The sequence below is a fragment of the Mauremys mutica genome, chromosome 7, assembly GCF_020497125.1.
Source record: "Mauremys mutica isolate MM-2020 ecotype Southern chromosome 7, ASM2049712v1, whole genome shotgun sequence".
Classification (NCBI taxonomy): domain Eukaryota; kingdom Metazoa; phylum Chordata; order Testudines; family Geoemydidae; genus Mauremys; species Mauremys mutica.
In genome coordinates this window covers 107560516-107575165 of record NC_059078.1, presented here as the reverse complement: position 1 = coordinate 107575165, position 14650 = coordinate 107560516, and the positions used below count along the sequence as shown (strand labels likewise).

General features: G+C 39.6%; 1 protein-coding gene across 6 annotated transcripts in view; it reads right to left on the bottom strand.

Moving 5' to 3' along the window:
- Positions 1–14650, bottom strand: part of C7H10orf90 (chromosome 7 C10orf90 homolog) — a 169161-nt gene that overhangs the window by 42208 nt on the left and 112303 nt on the right. The gene's annotated exons all lie outside the window — the stretch shown is intronic.

The window sequence follows — 14650 nt, the reverse complement described above, 5'->3', positions numbered from 1 at the left end:
GCTCAAATTGGGGCCATATGCGTATATATGCTGTATAACCTCTTCCCCCCAAGCTGGCAACTTCTGCTCCAGGATTGAAGCTTTCATTTAAAGTAAAAACATAAGTCTCAAGCTCTTATGATAGCAAACAAAACCTTCAAAACGTGAACCTAGCATAACTATTGCAGTACACAAAGAGCTTGAAACAATAGCTCTGAAAGGTGGGAACTGCACCAGTGATCTTAATGGGGTGTTAATTCAGATGCCCAGTTATGTTACTATAAATGTCACTATTGTTAATTATTTCATTGTTGTTCAAAGCATGTAAAAGAATAGTGGCAAACATATTGTGAAGATCTGTACAATCTACTGAGGGTGGCACTTGGAACAATATCATCTCTTTTTTTTACCCAGTCAAGAAGAAATCAAGCCCAAGTTGTTTAGCAGAGACTAGCATGACATTTGAGTCCCACTGCCTGGCACTCAAGCCAAAAATATCTCATTAGCTGCCTTTCAAAGTTAATTTTTCAATATAAATGAATGAATGGGTTGTGGGGCGGCAGGGTGTGCAATTTAGAATTTTCACCTCTGGAAACCTACTACAGATTCAACAAAGCCTCGTTTGACTTTCAAGCAAAGATGTATTTCGTGACCCCCATCTATCTCATTCATTTATACACATCACAAACCACCACAAAATTCATCCCAACTGGCCAGTTTTGCTTAAGGCCTAAAACAAGCTTAATAAGAGCATTTTAGGTCACAAATAAAGGGGAACACTTGAGAGGCATCAAGGTCCAGTGGGCAGAGCTCTGGACAGAGAGTCAGGCAACCTCTGTTCTATTCCCAGCTTTCTGACCTGCTGTGACACCTTGGCCAAGTCACTTCAGCCCTGTGTGTCTTTGTTTCCTCTCTCACATTTATCTGTCTTGTTTAATTAGAGTTTAACTCTTCAGGCAAGGGACTGCCTCTTACTACATGTACATACAATGGGACCTAGGTGTTGGTTGGGCCCTCTACTATAATACCAATAATAGCAACAATAATAAAAAGGGCACTAGGAGAACTCTGCGTGAAGCTTGTGGCACATCTGCCTGAACTATCAGCTTATAAATAATCAGACTGCTTTATGGGGGTGGGGCAGAGAAAAGAAGAAAAAGGGTCTATATTCATGCTGTTTATTTGTATAAGATCCTTCTTACTCTGAAAATAAATGTTTTTTCAAAAAAATGCTCTAGGAGTTGAATCTATTGCATTGCTTTTTTTGGTAGTTAAAATGGAAAAATGTCAGTGATGCTCTAGGAATCACATATTTTCAGTTTCTAGGACAAAAATTGTTTGTTTTTGTGAAAACTAACATTTGATTGTGAAAAGCTGTATTTGTGAAACAGCAGTCCGAAGGTTTATGTAGGCATTGTCCCTTGAGGGTCCAGCCCTGAAACGTGAGCTAAGCAGATGGAGGCCCATTGATTTCAGTGCACAGCAGAGGTGGAAGGCTCCACCTACATACAGCTCATTGCAGGTTTGGGCTTTAACCAATACCTGATGTTTCATAGGAAGGTGAAAAAAACCCCATAATGTATCTAATCAACTGGCTAACAATGCTTCACATAGTAATAAGCACTCTATAGTGCCTTCCAATTTAAGATCTCAAAAGCACTTAATCAATTAATTAAGCTTCTCAGCACTATTTTGTGATAAAGGAATCACACTCAACACTAGTGTAATTATACAGATACTATATAACAGCACTACAGTTTAAGAAGGACATGATATGCTGATTTAGCCCAATGCTGCTTCAATTGAGAGATTTGAGGGAATAAGAGCACAATGTGGAACAACTGCATCAGAATGAAGAAAAATAATTCTGCCTAATATCTGCACCTGCAGGAGATCTTTAGATATGACCATAAGGTATCTTATATTGAACTGCTACAGAATATTTTAGTGGTCATGAAGTAATCTACCAATATTATTTGATTCAACCTCTTGCATCAGTGAGTTCTGCAGATTAATTCTACACGGCATAAAGCAGAGTTTTCTTTTATTTAGTCTATATTTACTGTGGTTATAATTTTGAGTCCTCCCCCTTCTTCTTGTAAATTGGGGCAGGATAAAAGGAGGAACTGTTCAGTAACCCCTTCATAATTCTGAATACCTCAATCAAGCCCCTTTAATTATTCTTCTTTCCATCATAATTAATCCTAGAACCATACCTCGAACCATCTTTGTTGCCTTTCTTGTGGTGTCTTTTTGGTCATGCTGTAGCAAAGCAATATCTTTTACAAACCAAACATTTCCAGGTAGCTGGTCCTTAGGCTGAGTGGGTCTCTGTTGATATTTTTAAGAAAAATTATGAAAATGCTTATTATTAAGAAAATTATGAAAATTGGCTGATGCATTTGTGAGGCTTTTCCAGAACATTTTAATATGCTGTTTAGATTAGACATTCATATTCACATCATAATGATGTCACACTACAAGATGTTACACTATATCGTAGTGGCTGAGAAGGTATTTTTTGTGCTAATTTTTATTAAAAAAAATTCAGTGTGACTCAATACAATGAAATGGCTCTTGGGATTTTAAAGTGACATACACTGGCCACATGGTATTCTGATCAAAGTATATTAAGGGTACCTCGTTATTCACTCAACTATTTCTGGTAATTTGCCATAGCCAGACTGAGCCAGATTCTCATCTCATTTACAATAGCGTGGCTCGGTTAGGGAGATTTTGACAGCCCAGCAAAATGCCTAGGCCAGTACTGGAATATCGATTGTGATGCTTATTGCCAAACACATGCAAGTTAGTCGGCCTCTGTAGCAGCCTTAGCATAACGAGGCAAGCCAGAGGGGAGTGGTTTGAGTGATCATGAGAAGTGAGCATGACCCTGCTGCTGCCTTCCTAGTTAGGCTCTCTTTTGAAAATGCTGAAGTCTGTCCCTTTTAAAAAAATAAATAAATAAAAGGAAATCTAGCTATCTCTTTGGACTGTTGTTGTGTGGAAATACAGTTGCAGGACCAACAGATTAAAAGTGCTTGCTTAATGGATTTTTGTTTTGTTTTGATTGACATGTTGTTGATGTAATTGTAGCAGTTACTAACATAAAAGGGGTAGATAGGTCTGAGGAATTTGGATTTGAGCTTCTGGACATCTCTTGGAATCCCCAGCGACAGACGGATAGCTGGCCGCTTGAACCTCGTTGTTTGACCACTCAAGACCCTTCCAGACCATGAGTAACTATTGCTTGGGGGCACTCTAACACTTTTGCATATCTGTGTGTGCTGGAGATCTAATAAAATAGTAATTTTGGATAAAAGCACTTTGGGTTTGTGCCAATCTTTAACCAGATGGACAAGCTATGTCCTCAGTGATTTATCTCCTGACATTACCTCACAAAGAGTAAAGTTACCAAGAGTTTTGGGTTGAGAGAACCCCATGTAACAGCTCCATTGACTTCAGTGAAGTTACTATTGATTTACACTAGTGTAAGTGAGAGGAGAATTGGGTCCACTGACTCAGGGGCAGCTCTATGTTTTTGCTGCCCCAAGCATGGCAGGCAGGTGGCTTTCAGCGGCACGCCTGCGAGCGGTCCGCTGGTCATGTGGATTCGGCGGCATGCCTGCGGGAGGTCCACCGGTGCCATGCCATCGGGGTCCCCGCCGCCGAATTGCTGCCGAAGCCATGGGACCAGCAGACCTCCCGCAGGTGCGCCGCCGAAAGCTGCCAGCCTGCCGCCCTCACAGCGACCAGCAGGCCGCCCCCCGCGGCTTGCCACCCCAGGCATGTGCTTGCTGCGCTGGTGCCTGGAGCCACCCCTGCACTGACTCCATCAAAAAAGCAATACAGTTAGCGACTCCACATAGCCCACTTCAAAACATTCATCTAATGATCTAAAAATGCTATCTTGTCCTCCACTATTTGTCCTGCAAGTGTCAATGAATGCCTGAGGTTACCTTAGCAGCATCCACAGCTTTGCATAGTATTTTACATCTGTACAAAGTGTAGGCAGATCAGAACCATGGTATTTTTCACTCACTTTGAACAAGTGCAAATGACTGAAAAAGTAGGAAAACAGGAAACAATCAGGCCTTACATTTTCACCTGCTAAAATGAGAACAGTCTATATTTTAACTTTTGTCCCTACCAGACAAGCTGTTCTCCTTTTGAATAAAAGATCAATTAACACTATCAATTTCATTCATGGAAAATTAAAAGAGGCTCTGTGGAAAATTCCAGGAACTTGGAATATGATTTTGTACTGGATTAATGCCTAGAATAGCATAAATGGGGCAGAAAGGAATTCCAGACACAAATTCATGTGATATTCCTTTCATCATCAAGAGAAAATAATGGAGCCTGCATCATGCATGTTAATGAGAGCTTTGTCATTCACTCCTGTGAGTGTAGGACTGGGTCTAATGTTTGTTGCAGGATAAAAGCTTGATTGTACAAGGTGCTTCCCAGTCAATTTACAAGTTACTGCAGGATCAGGCCCTAAAATGAGTGGGATGAGAGGGACTCCCTGGCTAATGTGAAGGGCTCTTTATAGTCTTATACAGTGGAGAAATTGTTCAAGAACAATTAGTTCCATGTCACAATATTATGGTTGTGATTTCAGCCAACGTCACAAAGGCAACTAATGACCTGCTGGTGAAGTACCAGTCATGTAATATGAAAGCTGGTCTAGGGGCTGCTTTGGTTTATGCAGTTGGGGATATATTCTCCCCTTCAGGTATATGTTTATCTCCCATGATCTCTAATGGGAGCTATATAGCAACATGGAGTGGGGGTGGGGCAAGACAAGATGTTTTTTGATTCCCACATTTTCTCTAAATAACTAACCAAATTAAATGCATGCAAGTTCTGTTTAAAAAACAAACAACAACAAAAACCATCTTGGGCTATTCCCTTGTTTTTCTTTTAGACATGATGAGGCTCATCCTCTCACTTCACTCCACCAGATTTTAGGATGACAGGGAAATTGACAATCATAATTTAAATGAAAGAGCAAAACTATAGGGTTTAATGCTCTGGCTATTTAAGGCAAGCAAAAATATTGCCCTGAGATTAGGGGACATTCTATATTGAAAAGCATAAGGGGAGAGAAGAGGGAACCAAGAATAAGGGATTTCTTGACATTGCTGACTACAAGTTATACAGCTAAGCCTCCATCTTGCAAGTGCTGAGTGACTCCTGGAGTCAATGGAAATTGAGGGTGCTTAGTATTTACAAATGTTACTCAGTAGATTACAGGATTGGGACATTTTCCTAAAATTGTTAAACAAACCATCTAATGTGAAATATACACAATGACACAAAAGATTTAGAGCTGGAGAAAACTGACAAGCTCCCTCTTTTTAAATGTATGCCAGCTGAAGTAAAACATCAAAGTACTCCTTTTAATATGCTTTTGGGCATGTGATCCTCAGCTCTGAACAAGTCAGCACCAGCTACTACTTCCATAAAGCCCCATTATGAACATTGGGGCCAGATGCTCAGCTGGGGTAAAGCAGCATAGCTCCGCTGGAGTCAACAGATATATGCTGATTTACACCATCTGGGGATCTGGCCCCTCATGTTTAGCAAGTGTACACTAAAGTGAAATCTTCTGCATCATACTTCACATTCTGCTCTGTCTTCACCGCCACTACCTCTACACTCATACTAATACTTGAGAACAAATTGGCACCAGCTGCAGCTACTCGAGTTGCTGAATAAATTCCATATCGTAATTAATGGTTCTCATGTAATATTTTAAACACCAAATCATTTTTTCTTCTAATCTTAAATTCTAGGCCTCTTTGTGGTGACTTCCTCAAGGGCAGATGATCAAAAAAAACTTCAGAAACTCACTTTTTTTTCCATTGTAACCTTGCCAATGTATTCAGTAACTGAAAATAAGTACAATACTACTACTACTTTCCACTCCTATGCCTTAGTAACAAATTAGGTTAGCCTGATAACCATGAGCTCCCTTTAGTTTAAAGGTGACCTATACATATTTCAATAAAAATGAAGAAATTTTATCTTTATGGGTGGAATGTCCCAAATATCCAGAAGAGTTCAATGTATAACTATTTTTTAAACAGACTTTTTGCATTTCAGGTACCCCAAAGATATGTCAGCTTCTCTGGAATCTAGCTCAGCCTTTTTACCACGATATCTGAATGTGGTAGTTGTGTGCACATAACATCCCAGAATGCTGCATTCTGGGATGTCACAGCCATTTGTCCTTTAATGATCTATGAGACCAGGTACACGGGAGTTCAGGCAAATGACAAGATTTTTTTAGTTATATCGTGAAGTTTTAAATAACATTTTAATCATTATTCCATAGCCAAGTACAAATATTAAATATTTTTAAACAAATAACAGACACATACTTAACTATGGCATCTTGAAATAAAATAATTGAAAACCAGTTCTCTTCCCCTTTAACTAAGAAGACTTGTGATCAGATATCTATGTTGTCCACGCAAGAGCTGATGGAACTCTTTAAGCTCAAACACTAGTTGATAGGATTCTTTTTAGTCCAGCATTAGTTGAAGGAACTCTTTAGCTCAAGAATGAAAGCAAGTTTACAATGTGTTGGGAGACATTTAGCATTCCACAAGATCAGCAACTTTCTTAGCTTTACTCATCCATTTTCTTAGGCTGCCTTGATCAAGTAAACTTGTGCTTTCATCTCAACTGTCCTTCAGCTAAATGACTGCCAGTCAGAAGCACTCCTCTTAGGTCTATGACACCATCTCACTCCTCTTTCCCCTTCATTGAGTCACACCTTCCATTTACCACCTCCATGTGTAACATGGGTATCATCCTTGATCCTGAACTTTCCTCTCCCAACCCTTATGTGTGCTTATCCCCAATTCTGCAAAGTTGCTTATGCATGTGCCACCTCACTTGACTTAACTCTACTGAGACTTCATCTGCAGAATGCCTTCACCACATCCCATCTCCATTATTGCTGCTTCCTTCTCTGTGCTCTTCACCAGTCTCAACTCCCTAGACTCCAGCATGTACAGAATTCTGATGTCTACCTTTTTGCCCACATTAATAAGGGCGACCATAGCACCTCCATCTTCAAACATCGCCAATGGCTCCCTATTCATTCCATAATCCTATTCAAAATTGCTTCTCCTGTTTCAAATGTCTTTCCTGAATTAGCTCCAGCCTTCATCACAACAGAACTTGCCCATCTCCATTTCCCTCTCTGCTTTCCTCACTTATCTAGCACTGGATCTTTCTCTGGCTTCACTTATCCTCATGACTAGGGTCCCTCCAGGACTGTCCTGGAGTCTCCAGGAATTAAATATTAATCTTTAATTAAAGATTATGTTATGTGATGAAACCTCCAGGTATACATCCATCCAAAATTGGCAACCCTACTCACCACTCTTGGTATGAGAGCCTTCTCTGCAGCTTCTACCATCTGAATTAAATTTCCTGTATCCCTGTCTTATGAATTTACATTTCATATCACAATTTACTCTCTGTATTCCTTTCCCACACCTCAGTTTCTGTCTGCTTCTGCTATGCTTCATTATGTTATGCTGGTCATTGGTTTTAGATATAACACCAGAAGAAGAACTGATGTGTATTGGCTTAATAGATGAACTGTTCTGCTCAAATTAACCCAGTTTAAATTATAGATATGGCCATCAGAGGCTCACGAGGTCACCCTACAGGACCAAGATTGATATATCAGTGTTAATAATCTGCATTAGTTTTAAAAAGACTTATTTAATTCAAAGGTTAAAAGGAACTTTTAAAACAGTTTAATTTATTTTGCTTTGCTCCTTTTAAAGATTCAGTCTGCACAACCAAATAGGACATGTAAAATTTATATATTACTGTGAGCCAAGGATGATAACTGGCAGAGGGCACAAGGGGTATACAGATTACAGGAATCCCTGGGGTGTGGTATTTACATTCTAGTTCACCAAAGAGGGTCATGTAGGGTTTCTACTGAAAGCCTGTGTCACACTGATCATCATAGTCTTTGTGAAATATGCGTGCAGACAATATGCAGTGAGATATACATATTGGAAAATATGTTCTTAAGGCCTCATCGTTAAAGATGGGTCACTCAGAAGTAGCACCTTGAAACAGACTTCTCCAGACAGGAGATGGGAGACACTTACCTCCCTGGCTGACCATTGTGTATTGTGTGTTTTACCATAGAAGTCTATTCACATACTGAGTCAAATGCTAATTAAGAGCTCCAGAAGGACTTCAGAAGGAAATTACCAGGAAACAGCAGAGGGTGCGGGGAAAGGTGGGAACGGGGATACCCTATTTTAGAGGTGAACACCAAAAGACTAGTCTGGTATATCTGGAGGTGCAGAGAGACACTCTGGCATCCTTCACCTGGGTGAGGCAATCTGCCAGCAGTCTTGACCTCATGAAAGAAGGGTCTCAGCAATCCTGGTGGACAAATGCTGTGAGGAGGACTTTGGGGTATGTAGTATCTTACCAGATAAGAGCGTATCTTTTTAGTTGAGTGTAGATTCTACAATGTATGTTATGCTTTTATTTTCTACATAACAACTAGAAATATTGGAAACAAAGAGTTATCATACAAATCCCTATGCTTTGCTAAACTTGGATTGGTTTATAGTGAAAGCAAGTATAAGTGCTGTGTGTTAAGTGGAGCTGCGTACCAAGGTGTGACTAGTAAGCTGTGTACCAACATGTGACTAGTATTCCTTTGGGAACAGCAGGCCTGGAAATTCTGTGAGTGTCTAGTGGATAAGAGGAGAGATATTGGATACTAGATATGACATGGACACTCAGAGGACTTGAGGATTGGAGCGCCTGTTGCTAGCCTGCAGGACGGGCAAAAAAGCCCACATGGGCTGACAGGGGAATGCTTGTGTTGCTTGTGGCAGGTGGCGCAGGGAGCTGACACCTGGCAGGCACAGATAAGGCTCCCTCTGTCCCTCATGTTAAGGGCACATGGTAGTGAGATGCCTCATAACCATGTGTAAACCCAGGAAGCGTCAGAATTACACACACACAATCTGCAAGATCCCATGTTATTCTTCTTGCAAGCTGAGATATGAAATTAAGACTTTAAAAGATCTTTATATTCCTGTCTTGAGTTGAAATAAGATAAATTATTTTTGTATTTTTAAACTTACCTTGTATTTATGAGACATCAGGTAAGCTACATGATACCACACAGCTTGCAATGAAAGTTTAAGTTAACCTAAACAGGTTAAGGCAATATCTCATTAAAAGTTATGACCAGACTCAGACTGGCAAACATTTAATTGCTGAGGGCACAGATTATGACCTCAGACAGTCCTGATGTCAACACGATCACCATGAGAATGAAGCTGACGTGGTTTGTGATATCACCAGGAACTTGAGATGTGTATGTAGCTTCAGTTAGGCTTAGTCTGTGTTGTAGTTTATGTATGGGGATGGATTCTACGGATTTTAATAAGACTATTTTGTATTAAATGCACATACAGCTTGAGACTTTGAAAGCTGCCTAAGAGATTTAGATGTCCAATTCTCATTAAAATTAATAAGAATTAGGTGCCTAAAGGCCTTTAGGAAGCTTCAAAAATCCCACCTCTGATGTTCTAGCTTGTTTTTACATGTAACACATGGATTTGAGGCACTTACAGTACAGCTCTTTGATGGATACAGGAGCTGCAGCTTCAGGAGTGACTAAGCCTCTATAGACACCATTTATTTTCATTTATTTAAATTCTACAGTGCCATTAATTAAAATACAAAGTCAACTGAGGTGAAACCACAGCTCTAAAACAAGGCTTTCAGATGTCACAACCATGAAACATGACTTTGTGCACTAGCTGATAATGAGCTTTGGTTTACTAGGGAGAATTAGCATCTATCTATCTATATTCCAGATTTTCACCCCAAAATATGCTACAGAAAAAATACATTCATGGTATGATACACACAAAAAAATTCAATAACTTGAGATCGGTCATTTCACATTTGCATCGAAGGCAAAGAGGCCTATTGCTAGCTGACAGTTTTTTAGATGCCACCCACTATTAAACTCAGTTGTTGAAATCCAAGTCAAACGCTATTTGCAAAATGAACAACTTACTGTCAGGAAGCCTGACAACAAAATTTAAACGTAAAACACTGAATGAGATGAAGTTGTATGAATACTGGGCTAGATCCTCTCTTTGCCCTGCATCTTCCATAGTCACCTATGCCATTGCAAAGTGAGTGTAACACACTACTAGTTCAGAATGTTAATGATTTACCCCATTTCACGCACTTGGCACTGGTGTAAATTTTAATACACCAGGCAAGAAACAGTGGAGGATCAGGTCACCTGCCTATGGAGAAGGAAGATACCTTCCCATTCCACAAGATGGGTGTTCCTGATGCATAATTCACTTGCCCAATCCAAATTGTGGTCCATGCACCCTTGGTGGTCCATGGAGACCTGTCTGGTGATGTGATATTGGCTCTCCTGCTGGTTTACAGCTGCCAAATTGCATTAAAAGGCTGCTAAACATTCATCAAATAATTTTCTAATTTTTCCCCATGTAAGCAATTGCTGTAGTTGAACAGGTGACTGTGATATGTGATCACAAATAGGAAGAGGCTCACTAGACACTTTATTAACATGACCCCCACACGAATATACTAATTTTAGAACCCCTTAATTAGATTATGTTTTTAGAATGATTTAAATATGAAAAGTGCTAAGGATTGTTAACTATTACTTGACTAATATCCCCAATAAGGTCACATGAAAACTGAATTTGTTTTAATATGCCAGCAATTAGCAGCCAAAATAAAAGTTCACTCATTGACTCTCTCTTTCCTTATCTTGGTGAGGATGTTATCAACCTACTCCTCTTCCCGCATTCCCCAGAAAGCTATTGGCTAACTATTTAGTGCTCTAAACTGATATACGTTCAAACTTTTTAAGTCGCTGGGAACTCAGCTGGCAAGCCAGCTAATGTAGCAATGCGCTAAATGGTGACATGGGGTGCTTGTCAAATGGTTTGATCCTGCATTCCTTGCACAGCCCTAACTCCCACTGAAGCCTGGGATGAAGTGCAGTTTGACATGGCCACCTTCAAACCAAACCAGTCAATATTATAAGAGGGGACAAGGAAAATGGGTGTTGGCCTTGGAAATTTTTAACTCTCTAACTTTGGTATTTTAGTGGGTGCAGTTAAAAAGGCTTTCCATTTTAATCAGAAAGGGCAAAAATAAATAATACTTTATCTACTGTATAGAGTATCAGTCACTGTAGTAGATAGGCACCACATATGGTAGAATAAAAGTGGTATAAGAATATAAAATGAAGGATCTCCACTTGTATTTCTTGGACTCAGTTATTTATTCTGGGAGTATTACTATTTCTTCCTCTTCATCATTCCTTTTCTTTCTTTGTTTCTCTCATCCTCCTCTTCTCTAGTTCCTTCCTTCTACATATTTCCCTCATACTCAAATGTTATTCTCAGCTACCACAATGGGAGCAGGCTTGTTACCTACCCCATGACCCAACACTGAAGAAACACTGACACCAGCTCTCATAGTTTCACCCCAGGCTTGGATAGTTTCTATCTCTCCTATGGTCTCAGAGCATCAAGAACAGAAAGGCTATCATTAAGGTAACCTAGTTCAAGCCCATTAAAAGTTGTAGAGATCAGGATCAGGTTTGAACCCAGTAGTATATGGTGAATCGGGAAGGCAAACGCTGCATTTGGAAGACTAAAAAACATCTGGCAACTCAAAAACATCTCCCTCAAGACAAAACTGAATGTGTACAAAGCAACTGTTATCACCATCACAACATATAGCAATGAGACATGGCAACTTACCAAGAAAGTTACACAAAAGCTGGATGCATTGCATCACAAATGTCTGAGAAGAATATTGGGAATAACACAGAGATAGGAAGATGAATGAAGAAGTCAGAAAAATTACTGGACAAGGTACCCTCTCAAAAAAAATCTACAAAAGAAGACATCAGTGGCTGGGACATGTGCTGAGAATGGAAAAAGAACGCTTACCAAATACCTCAATAAGAAAGAGAGGAAGACCAAGAATAACATGGAAACTAATAGTTCTGAATGACATCAAGCACCTCAACATAAAATGGGAAGATTTAGAGACAAGGGCAGTTGACAGGCAAGCATGGCAAATGTGGGTAGCCCAATGTGCAACAAAGCATGGGATGGACTAAGGTAGGTATATGGTGGAAAGCAGAGTATTGGTACAATGCGCTTCCTGCAGCTAGTCATCCTCAAGAGGAAGCCTGCCACATATTACACCACCTGGAGTCTCTTGTTGACCTTGCCTGATAGCACTAGGTAAAGAAAGTTGTAATGGTCTAGGCCTGAAATGAAGAATGTATGAATCACAGTTGCTAGTCCTCATCGGAGGAACTAGCTAGCGTTAGCTGGAAGAAGGCATTTCTTGCAACTGGACCTACCTGGGTCTAGGACACACATCTAGTAGTACTCAGATTCCAATATGGACAAATTCAAGCTAGTACATTTGGGGAAAAATACACTTGGAAAGCAGTAATGGTGAAAAATACTTAGACAGTAGATAATTGATTAGTTTTACTTGCAATGTGATATGGCATCTAAAAAGGCTCTTACAGATTTGGCTGCATACATACAGGTGTCACATCATGAAACAGGAAGGTATGGCTTCATCACTTGGGATATTTAAAACTAGTTTAGACAAAAGCCTAGATAAATGGCACAGACATACTGCGCTTGCGGTGGAATGGACTAGTCAACCTAACAGATCTTCTACATCTCTCATTGTGATGATTCTATGAACTCAAAAGAGCTCTATCTTTCATTTTCTCACAGGTGAAAAAAATCAAACCAATTCCCTTTCATTTTAATGAGCAGTTTACATGACTCATGAATTTTACTAGGTTTCCTAAGATTTGTCACAGTTAAAGGCTGACAAGTATTTGAGTGCTCATTAATTTTTGGATCCTAACAAGAAAGACCATGCCCTTTGGAGGCATTATATCAGTTGTATTTACAAATCTCTCACAGGAAAGCTGTACTAAGGTGACAAAACATCTTGTTATCTATTATACAGAAATATGCACATTTGCATATTATATTGTCATGTGAATAAACAGTGTAAGCCATTTAAAAAGACAACACTTCCCACCTGGTTACCACAGTTATTTCCTCTTAAAGTATAGGCGGATAAATTGTGATAATCTCACACCTCATTTTCTAATAACTTCTGGCAAATGCTGACTTTATTAATAGAAACCACTGTTTCTCTTGACCCCCGAGAAGTCTTCAAAAAGTATTCTAGGTAACCACTTCTATCGTAAATCACATGCAGTGTCTAAACTATGTGCAGCAGAGCCTTGCATGCATAGCATTTGCCTCTCAAAATACCAACAAAACATTTGTTCTTCAAGTAAGCTTGCAAATGCCACAGATATACAGGTATCATGGCTAAGCAGAGAAGTGATAGAGTTAAATCAATAGCATCAGTCAGAGAGGATGCTCCTCCTATGTTCTTCCTGCCCCTCCCCATTCCCTTACCCTCCTTACCAGGGCTTGTCATTTCCCTTGTGACTTCCAATGGCAAGAAGTTTGTGTCTAATAACTATTCATGTTCAAATTGTGTTAAACACTCTGCCATTGGCACTTAGCACCTTTGCAAATCCAGCTACTGATTTAGTGCCTAAATATGGATTTAGGAACCAAACCTTGTCCTCTGTTTTGAAAATCTTGGCCTCACTAATCCGTCCTGCTGAAAGTTCCCATTGATAAGTTATCTGGGATGTACAGCAGCAGCTTTTCTGTATAGAATATCTGCTATTTAATCATTTTGCCTTAATAAATAAAATAAATAATAATAATAAATACTACTACTAATAAAGATTACTAGCACACATTTCAGAAGCAGGGAGGTACTGAGTCTAGTGGCAACAACAGGGGATGAGGAAACGTGTCCACCAGGATTCTATGCCTGGCTCTGCCACTGAGTCAGTGTGTGACTGAACAAAATCCCTTTGTGTCCCATTTTCCCCCTCATCTATAAATGGAAAAAACTCAGTGGTTGTTGTGAGGTTTAATTAATTAATGTTCAAACAGTGATCAAAGGCAAAGTATTTCAGATGGGATGTAATCAAGGTTCTGCCCACCTACGATCGCTACTACATCCCATCGTATTTTTCACAAGAGAAAGTGTGCTAGCTTTGGTGTCTTTGCCAAATTCCAACTCATCTGAATACGTTTGCCTATCTGCATTCTCTCCCTGCCTGGTCAATATTTTTCTTGCCCTAAACTGATCCGTAGTTATTGCTTGCGCACTGTAAAACAGCTGCTGTGTTCCACTCCAGTGGAGGTTACGCTTCAGCAGTGACTGAAGCAATCCCTACAGCATCTATTTCTCACCTAACTCACAGAGATGTTGTGAGGATTAATTTTATATTTGTCAAATGCTTTGAGATATTTGGAAGAAATATTTTAAAGCCTTGCAAAACATTGCTGGGGATGAAACTGCAACCTTTACACGTGGAAAATTGCCATCTATTACACTTGCCAGAAGACTGGTCTTATTATTCTTTTATTATGGTTTTCCAAATTAAATCTAGAAACAATCTTTTTTAATCATAAGGAGCACAAACCAGTCTGAATCCATTCATTTCTTATTTTCCCAC